The sequence below is a fragment of the Temnothorax americanus genome, unplaced genomic scaffold (genome assembly GCF_048541705.1).
Source record: "Temnothorax americanus isolate GAGA-0224 unplaced genomic scaffold, ASM4854170v1 Scaffold153, whole genome shotgun sequence".
Classification (NCBI taxonomy): Eukaryota; Metazoa; Arthropoda; class Insecta; order Hymenoptera; family Formicidae; genus Temnothorax; species Temnothorax americanus.
Genome location: NW_027509290.1, coordinates 195,001 through 209,117, shown reverse-complemented (window position 1 = coordinate 209,117; position 14,117 = coordinate 195,001).

Below are 14,117 nucleotides of genomic sequence, written 5' to 3'. Positions count from 1 at the left end.
CTCTTTAGTTTGACCCAATCTACCCCAGTCATTCGGCTGGATACTTTTATTTCTGACACCTATATATATATATATATATATATATATCGACTAGAGGCTCTTTACCTTGGAGACCTGCTGCGGATATGGGTACGAACCGGCGCGACACCTCTACGTGGCCCTCTCCTGGATTTTCAAGGTCCGAGGGGAAGATCCGGACACCGCCGCAACTGCGGTGCTCTTCGCGTTCCAAACCCTATCTCCCTGCTAGAGGTTTCCAGGGAACTCGAACGCTTATACAGAAAAGAAAACTCTTCCCGGATCTCCCGACGGCGTCTCCAGGTCATTTTGGGTTACCCCGACGAACACTCTTACGAGGGCCCGAATTGTATGCGGTTCCGCTGCCGGGTTCCGGAATAGGAACCGGATTCCCTTTCGCCCGACGGGCGTTTACGCCGTCATTGACATAGGATTTCTCCTAGGGCTTAGGATCGACTGACTCGTGTGCAACGGCTGTTCACACGAAACCCTTCTCCACGTCAGTCCTCCAGGGCCTCGCTGGAGTATTTTCTACTACCACCAAGATCTGCACCGACGGCGGCTCCAGGCAGGCTCGCGCCCAGACCCTTCTTCGCACACCGCCGCGACCCTCCTACTCGTCAGGGCTTCGTGGCGGCGCCGGCGCGGCAGAGAGAGCGAACTCCGAACCACCGGCGCGACGACCGCCGACAATATATATATATTGTCACGAATTTTCCACTCCCGGACCGCTCCGGGACGTGTGCCGGATCAAAAGGAGTAAGGAGAGCGGGATGACGGGCCTCTCCGACGATTCTTTCGCACCTCCGACACTTCGCGAAACGAATTTACCGTTGGGCGCCAGACGCGTCAACGCGCGTCCGCGAAATCGCGAACGAAAACCAACACGAGACGCAAAGCGAATCGTGCGGATGTGCGAGGAATCGGCTAGCTCGACCTAAGGGCTGGGGCGGGGGTGATGAAGGGCGGCGCGATATTCGGCGGGATGACACGCCATAACTAAGGTTTCGAACTCAACCAATTAATAAATCAAAATAATTTATTCAGTAAGAATTTGCAAGTAAAACAATAAAGACCGATTCGGCTTCGGTCGGTCAGGCAAATCATATAATCAGTCGCGCGAGCGTCAGAAATGAAACAAAAAGGAATAATGATAGCGCGGACACCAGAATAAACGAAGTACTGTGTTATCGTATAATAACGCGCATAAGGCGCTGCGAGTATCTCCGAGAGATACAGTAGGGCGAAACTTACAAGTAATATAGAACATTGACGGTAAACACGAAATAATGTGCCGGTGTGCCTCCGGTTGCCCTCGGGGCGGTGATCAGTCACCCCGCGGGCCGGTATTTCATGGAGGCAGATTGCTGAGGCCGGGTTTTCCCCGGTACCTGAGGCCCCGCTATCGGCGGCCTTGTCCATCGCTGCCTCATTCGCCGCACGCTTGCCGCGTTGTACTCGCCGCCCGTGATCCCTGTAGTTTCCGCTCTCGCCACCCCTCCTCGGTCCTTGGTCCTCCCGGACCCCTCTCGTTATCGGTATTCCCTCGAAGATTCGCCGTGGTGTGGGTGAGGCGCCGCGCGCATTATAATTACACATGAAAATAAAAGAATAGTCAAAACGCGGAAACGATATCGACTTTTTGGCCTCTGGAGATCTCGTCGTCGCCTCTCTGGCTCGTCCTGGCAAATTTCCGCGTCTTGTGACGGCGGCGGGGCGCTGCCACGAAGCGGCGGGCCGCAACGTCACAACACCCCACCCCAAGAGGAAGCATACCGGGCGCGGTTGCTCCACTCAGCAACTCGCCCTCCGGGGTGAGCATAAGAGCGCTTCGCGATCGAAATCTCCAGCTCAGGCCTCGGCACAGTGGAACGAACACAAAATAGGACGTCATACCACACAAAAAATTATTAATAAACTAACAACTACTTTTAGTTTACGAAATTCTGGCCCATCCCCTCGCCTTGTCAGACCTCGGAACTCGTACTCGGGGGCAGTCATCTACCGCCCCGTCTTTCCCTTTCGGATTTATCGTCGCGATACGAGTCGGACCTTCCTACGATTGCCTACGACGGCGAACGCTTCGCGCTTGCTGTCGACCGCTTACTTAACTCTACCTAACGTCCTTTTAAACGGGAGGCTAACTCCCTTTTGGGGGCCGAGTACGCCTGCAGTACTCGGCTGAGTTTTGCTACGTCGTTTTCGACGAGCGGTCCTAACGCGACACCAACGTAACATGGCGTGTCGACTGCAAAGCGGGAGCCCAATTTTATGCCTTATCGTGGCTTTATTACGTGGGGTCAGACCAACGCGGTACTACCGAGTAAAGGTGACGGGGTTAACGGCGGGATTCCTTATGACCCGTAAATGAGCGAATAGCCGGAGGGTTCGGAAGGGGTTAGGGTTCTATTGCGCCACTTTGATTCTTTTACCACTTTATTTGCCTTGATAAAGGCGTTCGTACAAAAATAAAAGATCGATTATACAAAAGGTTCTCCTCAGTACGAGAATGACTAGAAAAGAAAAAAGGAAAGGAAAAATTAAGTGGGCGCGAAAGTCTATTCATAATATGGTTTTAAATCCTTAACGTGGATTTTTCCGATTGAATTACCTAATGAATCGGCAAGTTCGTATACTACCGACGACAGAATTCTTAGTACGGTGAAGGGACCATGAAATTTGGTCGCTAACTTTGCAGACACGTGTTGAGCGGCGGACGATAAGACGTGCTGTCGCTTCAACACTCGGTCGCTTACGGCAAACCGACGGTCTCGTCTACGCAAATTATAATACCGAGTTCGTTTCATTCGCGCAGTCTCCAAGTTTTCGACAATCCAGGCCCGCAACTGGTGGATTCGTTCCATCCTCTCCCTCCAAATGGCGGGGTCGGAGTTCTCTACCTCGACCGCAGCGTCTGCTCGTTCGCGAAACAGATTAACAGGTTGTGGTTCTCTCCTGAAATTCAGAAACGCCGGGGTCGCTTGAAGCAAAGTATGGTGCGCGGAATTATAAGCAAAACGAAATTCGTTAATGTTTCGGTTCCACTCGCGGTGGTCTTGACCCAAGACAGCCGTAATCATCGTTTTGAGTACGCGATTAACTTGTTCGACGGGGTCCGCCTGGGGATGATAGGGCGGTACCGTCGTATGCTGAATTCCGTACTGTGTCGTTAACGCCTGTAATTCTCGGTTTAGAAATTCCGTGCCATTGTCGGTTAATAAGACGCGTGGGGCTCCCCAACGAAAAATCACAAGGTTTTCAATAGCTTCTCGGATATTCTTACCGGTCGCTTTACGTAGCGGACAACACTCAATCCATTTAGTGAACAAGTCCTGCATCACGAAAAGGTACGCGTGTCCCGACTTACTGGGCGAAAGCGGCCCCATAATGTCGGCGGCGACAACCGTCCACAGAGCTTCGATCACCTGTTGGCCCATTAATCCCGCGGGAACATCCTGTTCTATTTTTGCTCGCTGGCACGTGTCGCACCGGCGCACGTACCGGGCGATATCGTTGAACATCCGCGGCCAATAATATCTCGTCGCGACACGGCGATAAGTTTTCTCAACACCTAAGTGTCCGGCCTGAGGTGGATTATGGTTGGCGCGAATAATTTCATCGCGAGAGTCCCTTGGTACAACAAACTTCCATTGGTCGAGGTCATCTACGGTTTCGTTAATTACGGGATGAGGTCTACGAAAATATAACCGATCTCCCTCTATTTTTTATCCTGGAAATTTTGCGGTTGCTCGAGAACCTCGTTAAATCTTTTTGCGTACCAGTCGTTCTCAACCCCGGCGACCGCGCACAAGTCGTCATCTGGCTTGTAAATTCGCGAGAGTGCGTCCGGCACATAGTGCATCGCACTTTTCCTGTGCTCGATTTGGTAGTCGTATTCAAGCAACTCGAGAGCCCACCTCGCTAACCGTCCCGTCGGATTCTTTAAATTATGCAGCCACCGGAGGCTGCTATGGTCCGTTACGACGGAAATCGGTAGCCCTCGAGGTAAGGCCTAAGCTTTCTAATCGCCCATATGACCGCGAGGCATTCTTGCTCGGTGGTAGAGTTTTTTCTTTCCGCGTTAGACAAAGCCCTACTCGCGAAAGCTATTACGTGTTCGACCCCGTCTATTTTCTGAGTGAGTACTGCGCCGAAGCCGACGAAACTGGCGTCCGTTTGCAGCTCGAACGGGATGCTGAAGTCGGGACATGATAAGGTGGGTGGGGAAGTGAGACACCTTTTAATAGTCTCGAACGCGGCTTGCTGTTCCTCGCCCCACCTCCACGGCTGATTCTTTTTAAGCAGTCGCGTTAATGGCTCTAAGTGAGTAGCGCACTGCGGGATAAAACGGCGGTACCACGACGCCATACCAATAAATCGACGCAATTGCCGGAGGTTACGCGGCGCGGGATATTCCCTGATCGCGACTGTCTTATCGGGATCGACCTTTAGACCCTCGCGCTGCACCAAAAATCCGAGATACTTCACTTGCGAGTAGCAGAACTTACTCTTCTCGGGATTGATCGTCAAGCCCGCTTCGCGAATACGCTCGAAAACGCGTCCCAACCACTCGAGATGTTCCTCGAACGTTTCGGTAGCCACCACGATATCGTCTAGATACGCGAACGCGTACGGATCCATCTCTGGTCCGATTAAGCGATCCAACAACCTCTGGAAAGTCGCAGGAGCCCCCGTTAAACCGAACGGCATCCGTTTAAAATAAAACAGGCCTTTTCCCGGCACCGCGAAAGCCGTGATTTCTCGGCTCTTTTGAAACAGCGGAATCTGAAAGTAGGCTTGGCTTAAGTCAATGGTCGAAATGTACCGAGCTTTGCTTAATTTATCGAGGATCCCGTTCATGTACGGTAACGGGTACGCGTCCTTTTTCGAAACATCGTTCACTTTTCGGAAATCTAAGCAGAAACGATATGCCCCGTTAGGTTTTTTAATCATGACGACGGGTGTCGACCACTCGCTCTGCGACGGCTCGATTATTCCGGCTTTCAGTAGGCGGTCTACATCCTCATAAATGGCCTCTTTGATTTTCGGCGACACGGGATAACATCGTTGCCGAATAGGAGGGTGATCTCCGACCTCGATATTGTCGTGTTCGGTTAACGTGGTGGCTCCGAGCTCTTCCGAATTGACCGTAGCTTTAGACGCTAAAAATTCTTGTAGACGCTTCTCTTGGTCCGGCGTTAATTCACTCAATCCGCAACAAACGAGGGGCGACGCTTCCGGTTTTTGCGCCTTCCCCCCCTTTTCCGTTAAGTCCGGTTCGAGATTTATGGCATCTCCCTCGGCTAACGTTACGCGCACGCTTGTGGAAGAACTCAAAAAACCCATCTCAAACTGATATTGCCGCAAAGGATCTTCTCTAAAATTCCACGTATCGCCTGCAAAATCCACGATTATTCCAAACGCCTTCAAAAAATCTACCCCTAATATACACGGGGACGCTAAATGTGGTAACAAACCGACTCTGATATTTCGGATCTTACCCTGAACGCACATTGGGACCTCTACCTTTCCCCTCACTCTCGTAGTCTGGTTAGTCGCGGTAGTCACGCGTTGTCCGCTTGCCGTATAAACGGGAAAACCGAGCTGTTTGAACAACGCGGTGACCTCCGGACCCGCAAACGTACGGCTAGACCCGGAATCTACCAACGCTCTTATCTCATTTCCGGCAATTTGTACGTGTAGAAAATGGAGAGAGACCGAGCCCCCCTTTCATCAAAGGTGCTATACGAGGCATCGCGATCTCTCGTCAGTAACAAATCGTTAGGGGCTAAGGGGTTAGGATTCGGGTGGCCCCACTTTCGCGACTCCTCTAATCGTTTCCCGAGCACGTTGGACAGGCACGGGTAGTGAATCCGACTTTTCCGCAACGATAACAATGTTTCCTCGTCGGAGCTCTGCAGTCGCGCGAGAAGTGCCCCGTCTGGTCGCAATTCCAGCACGTGGCGGGGAGGTTCACACTCGCGGAAGTCGAGGAACCGACTGACGCGCCGGTTGTGGCGACGGTAGTCGCGGCCGGGGTATCTGCTTTTGGTCCGCGGGCCTTGACCGGCTCTTCATTTTGCGCGGCCGCCCCAGTTTCACTTGGATTCGCGGGGGATACGCCGAGACCGGCCACCGTATCGCGTTGATTCCTTCTCGCAGTGCAGTTTGCGCCTCTGGGCGCTCGGTATGCTAGATCCGGGAAGAGAGAGCGTTCCGGCGTGGGGAAAGCGCGATAGTTCTGGGCGGCGCGGCTGCTAGCCTCCGCCTGGACGGCCCATTGTTCGAGCGCGTCCATATCTGGAACCGAATCCCGAGGTATCTGGGTTTGTAGACGGGGAAGCAAGTGTCGGTGTGCGTTGCCGACTTTTTCCCCCTCACTCCACGGCGGCGATAACCGATCGAAAAGCGTATTTAGACACGTCAAGTAATCCGTCACGGCCTTGTGTTCCCCTTGCGTCCATCGCATTATCTCATCGCGAAGGGCGAACTGAAAATCCGAATCCCCAAAACGTGTACGCCACGCGGTTTTAAACGCGGCCCATGTCGTTAGGCGTTCCTTCTTTCCACAAAACCAATAAAGCGCAATGCCCGATAAAAAGAACGGAAGGCACCGCAAAATGTCTTCGTCCGCAACGGGAATCAATTCGCGGCCCTCTTCGATCCGCAACAGAAACGTTTCGGCATCTTCTCCGCGTGCGCCTGTAAACTTTAGATCCCATTTCCGCATGATATTATACATGGCCGTCGCGGAGTTACCGTTTAGATCGTGCGAGGCCCTGTGCGTGTAACTTCGTGAAACGTCGGATTAATCAAGGTGCGCCCGCATACCCATCGCAGCGGACGGACTATCTGGACGAACAATTTCTACCGGGACACCGAGATATTCGGTATGGACCGGGGGGTTCGCTTCAGTCCCCGTCGTCTGATTTAACTCAAAGTTCGTCGCGCGGTTTAAGTCGACGTCGGCCACGCGGCTCGATTCTCGACGTGTGGCCGTCAACAAACGCAACAAACGAAGTGTCAGCTCGGGGTCGGATCCTTCGATAGGTAGCTCGCGTCGACTCAACTCGGCGATTCGTTCGTCGCGCGAAGCGTGGATAATCCACTCGTCGGTGAGCTCGATTGGATCCATCTTGTCTACCCGAACTTTTATTATTAAATAGAGGATCCAATTTCCGCGAGAATTAACGGAGCACCACTGTATTGCGGAAAGAGAATAATAGTACGCGAGCACTAATATACGGTCAACAATACACACGACGGAATGTGAAAATCTCTATTCCGCGCGAAACCTACGGAAGACTACCGTATTCTCAAAAGAGAATAATAATACGCGAACACTAACACTCGCGAATGGAATGCGAAGGTAACGCGGGATAGGCAAATAGTTTTTCAGACGCGACAGCTCGCTAAACGTAAACACCGAATTCCGAAGCGCTACGCCGTATCGAATAATATCGCGAAATCACCGATTAACCCACACGAACACGGTTATTCAAATAATCTCCGAGATAATAATTCCCATTAAGCTGAAAGAAAGAAGTTAAACACAGATGATATAGCAGATAATATAGCATCAATAATAATTCATACCAACAAAAGGATAGGATCATTTATTTATTTCAACAGAACACAGAAAAAAAACCAATAAGGAATCCGCGAGAATCTTGTCACCCGCACGAAATTATCGTAACGTTATCGCAAGCCCTTTACGTGCCTTTCGGCGATCTTTCGGCTGCCCCACGTTGGGCGCCAAATTTTGTCACGACTTTTCCACTCCCGGACCGCTCCGGGACGTGTGCCGGATCAAGAGGAGTAAGGAGAGCGGGATGACGGGCCTCTCCGACGATTCCCTCGCACCTCCGACACTTCGCGAAACGAATTTACCGTTGGGCGCCAGACGCGTCAACGCGCGTCCGCGAAATCGCGAACGAAAACCAACACGAGACGCAAAGCGAGACGTGCGGATGTGCGAGGAATCGGCTAGCTCGACCTAAGGGCTGGGGCGGGGGTGATAAAGGGCGGCGCGATATTCGGCGGGGTGACACGCCATAAATAAGGTTCCGAACTCAAGCAATTAATAAATCAAAATAACATTTATTCGGTAGGAATTTGCGCGTGAAACAATAAAAACCGATTCGGCTTCGGTCGGTCAGGCAAATCATATAATCAGTCGCGCGAGCGTCAGAAATGAAACAAAAAAGAATAATAATAGCGCGGACACCAGAATAAACGAAGTACTCTGTTATCCTATAATAACGCGCATAAGGCGCTGCGAGTATCTCCGAGAGATACAGTAGGGCGAAACTTACAAATAATATAGAATATTGACGGTAAACACGAAATAATTACGAAAAAAAAACATCTCGCAGGACAGATCGCGAGAGGACGATACCTCACGCTCAGATTGCGTGAACTCAACGCCGGGAGTTGCGCGAGAATTCTGTCGCCAATTATCTTAAGCCTAACGCAAGTCATTCGGGGAAATACGCTACTCAGTCTTCGGTGATTTGCGTACTGCGCAGAATAATACACCGAGATACTTGAAATAGCGCGGAATTCCGGAACGAACGCCAGGAAAACTAAGTGGAACTACCGCGAGTAATAATCACACGCAATCCCGACGGCACGGAGCCTATTGCGAGAACGAAGTAACTCACGCGAATAACGCTCTCCCGCTAGCAATGCGTCTCACACGCAGTCACCGAAAAACGCATCCGAACATGACTACCCTAACACGCACGATTTTCTAAGGCAATTAGCTCCTCACAAGCGGCCGATTAACGCGACTGACGTACCGACACATGCGAAATTCCACAAGAACGATGTTTGGTAATTTGATACGCCGGGAATACGGAAGGCACGAGACACAATCGCGAGCGCGGACAGTACACGAAACGGACTCGCAGTAACGGACTTCGCCACGAATCTATCGCGATCTCCAGAGGCTCGCAATCGCGTCTTTATCTCAATTCCGCGGCCACGATACCACCCCGAGGCCCTTCGCTCTCGCTGTCGATCGCCATTCGATACGCGGCCTCAAGGGACCGTACGCGTCGCGATGTTACAACGTTTTCCGGACGAGAGCGTGCACCGGAGGGCGGCGTCGTGGCTTTACATCTCGATATTAATTACTGCGGGCAACCTCACCGATGTGATGTCTCCTCGTAGGGCTCCTTGCCGTCACCTTGTACGGAGGATCGTCGCAACGTAACAGATTTTCCCGATTCGGGGCGGCTATCGCGTAGTTTAAGAAGAACGTTCGGACTCGCCGACGGACGACCAAAGAGTGTCTCGCTAGATTCGTTCGATAACGGAATCGATGCGGCACCCCCTTCCGTAGGGGCGTGCCAACCAATCGAGAGCGAGCGTGCAAGCTCGCGCGATATTCTAACGCAAGATCGTCGTAAGGTGGATCCTTCGGGGGCGCGCAACGGTCCCTCGGCGGCGTAGCGACTTCTTCAATTTGTTTCCGGGTAGCGGACTGGACTTTGTTCTGGCCGATGTGCCTCCGGTTGCCCTCGGGGCGGTGATCAGTCACCCCGCGGGCCGGTATTTCGTGGAGGCAGATTGCTGAGGCCGGGTTTTCCCCGGTACCTGGGGCCCCGCTATCGGCGGCCTTGTCCATCGCTGCCTCGTTTGCCGCACGTTTGCCGCGTTGCTCTCGCCGCCGTGATCCCTGTAGTTTCCGCTCTCGCCACCCCTCCTCGGTCCTTGGTCCTCCCGGACCCCTCTCGTTATCGGTATTCCCTCGAAAATTCGCCGTGGTGTGGGTGAGGCGCCGCGCATTATAATTACACATGAAATCAAAAGAATAGTCAAAACGCGGAAACGATATCGACTTTTTGGCCTCTGTAGATCTCGTCGTCGCCTCTCTCGCTCGTCCCTGGGCGCAAATTTCGGCGCCTTGTGACGGCGGCGGGGCGCTGCCACGAAGCGGCGGGCCGCAACGTCACAATATATATATGCATGTGTAATATGTTTAATATTAATATAAATTTAAATAGAATCTTTTAAAATTCTAGTATTGGATGACGGTTGGAATGAAGCATTAATCGAAATGATGATAAAAGATGAGGAACTTATTGATAACATGATAAAATATTATGAAAACGTATCATGGATAAAACGTATCGTGTATTGAGGATTTTTGAAAAAAATTCACACAAAAGTAAGTGAATATTAAATATAACAAAATTTTAGAATTGTTTGTAATAACACCTGTTATTACAAACCTGTTGCGCTAATGCATTGTTAAAGGTTAATTAATTCAACGATGTATTAGCGCAACACACGCGTGTGCGCGTAGTGCGCGCGCGTGTGTGCGGATCATTAAACTATTAATATTGAAAGCCATGATTTATGCACTGACAGAATTTTCGCTAAGAATTTACTGTAATAAATTATGTTATTTTATAGAATATGAAGATATTCAAATGGCGGAAGAAATAAAACAGAAAGAGGAAGAAAAACGAAAATTTAAAGATGACAGTGGAGACGAACCTGAAAAAGAATAAGAATGAAAACCGAAAAAGAAAAAACAAATGCATAAAAACATGTTATACACTAAAATTTTTTTAACAAAATATTTAAATAAATTATTAAATTTTTTTATAAACATTTTTGGAGAATAAAACATGTCTTTAATAAATTATTTAAAATAGTGTAAACGTTTATTGGAAGAAGCATATTTATAATTATTTAAGATTTAATAACGATATTGCTATCGTAGAGGAAAGACGGATGGAAAAATAGAGGGATATAGAAGAATTTGTTTACAGAGTAAGTGAATATTAATTATGTATGTATGTGTTTATTGTCTTTCCCCTCAGGGTTTACAAGGCGTTTTTAAACGAGGAACGTACCCAAACCTCTTACAAACGTTCCCCTTTATTCAATTCCTGGCTTTTTGCGACCTCACAATAAGTCTTTTTCCCTTCCCTTATTTCTCTCCTCTTCCTTCCCGACTTAGTTTGCCTCCCTCCACCTCTTCCTGTCTCATCTCTTCCTTCCTGTCTATCTCCTGCCCTGGGTCTGTTGGCCCTCTTCCCCGCTTCTGTTGAGTTTCTCCTCCGTCTCTTTTGTGCTCTCCTCCACCTCCTACCTCCTCCCACTCCTGCTCTCCTCCTCTCCTCCACTCTCTCTCCTATTCTAATTTCCCTTCCCTCTCTCTCTCTCTTATCCTCGCTTTCACCCATCTGTCCTCCGCTATCTTTACCCTTGGCCTCTTTCTTGCTTTTCCTCTATCCTAGTACCCTCCCCTTCTCCTCCTCCTTCCGTTCCTAGCCATCAACGTTATCCCCTCCCCTTTATACCTCCTCCCATTTTCCCTCCTCCTCCTTCCATTTTATCTCCCTTCCATCCACCCACAGTCTCCTGTTTTCCACCCTCGCTCTTCTTCCCTTGTCCCTTTCTTCCTTCGCCTTCTCCAACATCCTCCACCTTGTCCTCCTCTCCTCCATCGACAGGTCCTCGTCCACCCCAATCCCCCACCTCTGCCTAACCTCTCCAAATCTTCCCAGCAACTCTGCCCTCTCCCTCTCATTTTCCATCTCCACTATCAAAACCTCTCTTCCTCCTTCCCCTTTCCTTTCCCAGACCCTTCTAATCTTTGGCTCTTTCCCCAGTACCTTCTCTGCTACCCGTACCATCATGCCTCTCCTTTCTTCCGCGTCCCTTCCATCCAACCCTCTCCATACTACATTCTTCTTTCTTCTCTCCTTTTGCTCTCTCTCTTCCTCCAGCCTCTTTACTCTCTCCTTTAGTCTCCTCGCCTTCTCTTCCTCTTCTTTCCTCTTTCTCTCCATCTCCTCCCTCAGCCCTTCTCCTTTCTCCCTACCTTTCCTCTTCTCCAAATCCTCACTTCTCTGCTTCTCCAGTCTCCAGCCTTCCCCCTGACCAAGCATCCTCTCCCTCTCCTTCCTTTCCTCTTTTTCCTCTCTTTCTTTCCTTTCCTTTTTTCTCCTCACTTCCTCCTCCCTGTCTTCTACCGCCCTCCGCGCTCTATTCCTCTCTTCTGTTCCCTCCTCCTCCCTACTCTTCTCCTCCGGTCCTCCCTTGCCCTCCTTGGCCGTCCTTTCTTCTCTGTAGCCTCTGTCTTCCTTCTCCCTGCTCGCTCTCTCTTCTGTTTCCTTTTTATTCTCATCCTTCCTTCTCCCCCCTTTTTCCTCCCCCTGTGTAGGTTCTCCTTTTCCTTTCTCCTATCTTCCTCGCTGGCCACCTCCTCCCACCAGTCTCTTCCCCACCCCTTCTCGCTCCAACCTCCCTCGCTGCCTTCCGTTCCATCCTCCTCCGTCATCTCCTTTCTTGCCACTCCCCTGTTACTCCTCTTCATCCTCGCTGGTTCTTTTTCCCTCCCTCTCCACCCGTTGCTCTCATCTGTCTCTCTTTCCTCCTCCTCATCCTGCTCCTTGCTTTCCTCGCACCGCCAGCGCCCCTCCTCCAGCCTCTCCAACCTCACTCCAATCTCCTTTAATTTCTTTCTGATGCCTTTTCCTTCCCGTCTTATTTCTTCCCTGATTTCCTGGCCTATCTTCCTGACTTCTTTCCTGATCTCCTCCACCCACTCTGTCTCCTCCGACCTTTGCCCCATCCCTGCCATCGTCTCTTTTCCTATCCCTGTATAAACAAGCCGTATGTATGTTATTTATTGCACCTCTCTTCTCACTCTATCTCCGTCCGTCTCCGCCTCTCCCTCGCCTCTCTTGTTCCTCCTCTACTTACAGTCCTCTTTCCGCTCCTCCACGGTTTTTCTCCTTCGCATCTCCCTTACACCTTTTCTTTTCACCTTCCGTTTACTTTCCTCCTTTACACTTCACCTCTGCCAGTGCGTCCAACTTTTCTCGGTTCCCTACCTCTCCTCTCAGTCGTGCCATCCCTTTTCAGCTGCTATCCAGCGCCGCCGTCTCACTTTCTTCCATTTGCTGCGCCCTCTATCCTCTCCGCTTTCTCCACACAACCTCTCGCCCATTGCTGTCCCGCGCTGCCGCATCTATTATCCTCCTCCTCCGCGCTCATCACCTTCGGCGAAGTGAATATTAATTATAATTAAACAAAATTACAGAATGGCTTTTAACTCTATCGATTAAAAAAAAACAGGCTGATATCTCAATATTTGCGGAAGTTAAAGCAACCACTGACATTTTTAAAAAAAATTCAAAATTTTTTTTAAAAAAGAACCTTTTTACCGATCATCGCCAAATTCAATACCAATCTTCCTTGAATGATACTCTATTTATTAAAAAAAAGAAAAAAAAATATTATGTAAGAATCTATATATATAAAATAGAATGTCTGTATGTATAAATGTATGTATGTCTGTTCTTTATACACTCTTAAACTATTCAATCAAATTTTTACCAAAAGTATATAAAATAATCCGATTCGCATTAATCTACCCTAAGTTATTTGATGGATAGCCAATCCTCAAAACCGATCCTCAAAAAATTTAAATTCGACGTTTTTGAACATAAGCAACACATTGGCATCGAAAACTCAAAAAACAATTTTTACTTCGGTTTTTCCTACCCCTATTTTCATATATAATTCTTTTAAATTTAGTTGATTAGACAGCTTTATATACGATCAAAATTATGGACCTTTGATCGCGTATAACGCTGGGTCTAATCAACCAATGGCATCGAAAACTCAAAAAACAATTTTTACTTCGGTTTTTTCTACCCCTATTTCATATATAATTCTTTTAAATTCGGTTGATTAGACTTAGCTTTATATGCGATCAAAATTATGGATCTTTGATCGCATATAAAGCTGGGTCTAATCAACCAAATCTTAAAAAATTATATATGAAATAGGGGTCGAAAAGACAAAAAAATTATAATAAAATTAGAAATAGATCGATATTTCCAAATTTACGGAAGTTAGAGCAACCAGACATTTCTAAAAAAATTTAAAATTTTTTTTTAAAAGAACCCTTTTACCGATTGTCGCCAAATTCAATACCAACTTTCCTTGAACGAGACTTTATCGATTAAAAAACTCAGAAGTTCGAGCCAAACATATACTCGTAAATTTCACCAAGTTTCAAGCTAATCAGCTTCTCACATTCTATATAGATTTATTTATTTGTCTGTCTG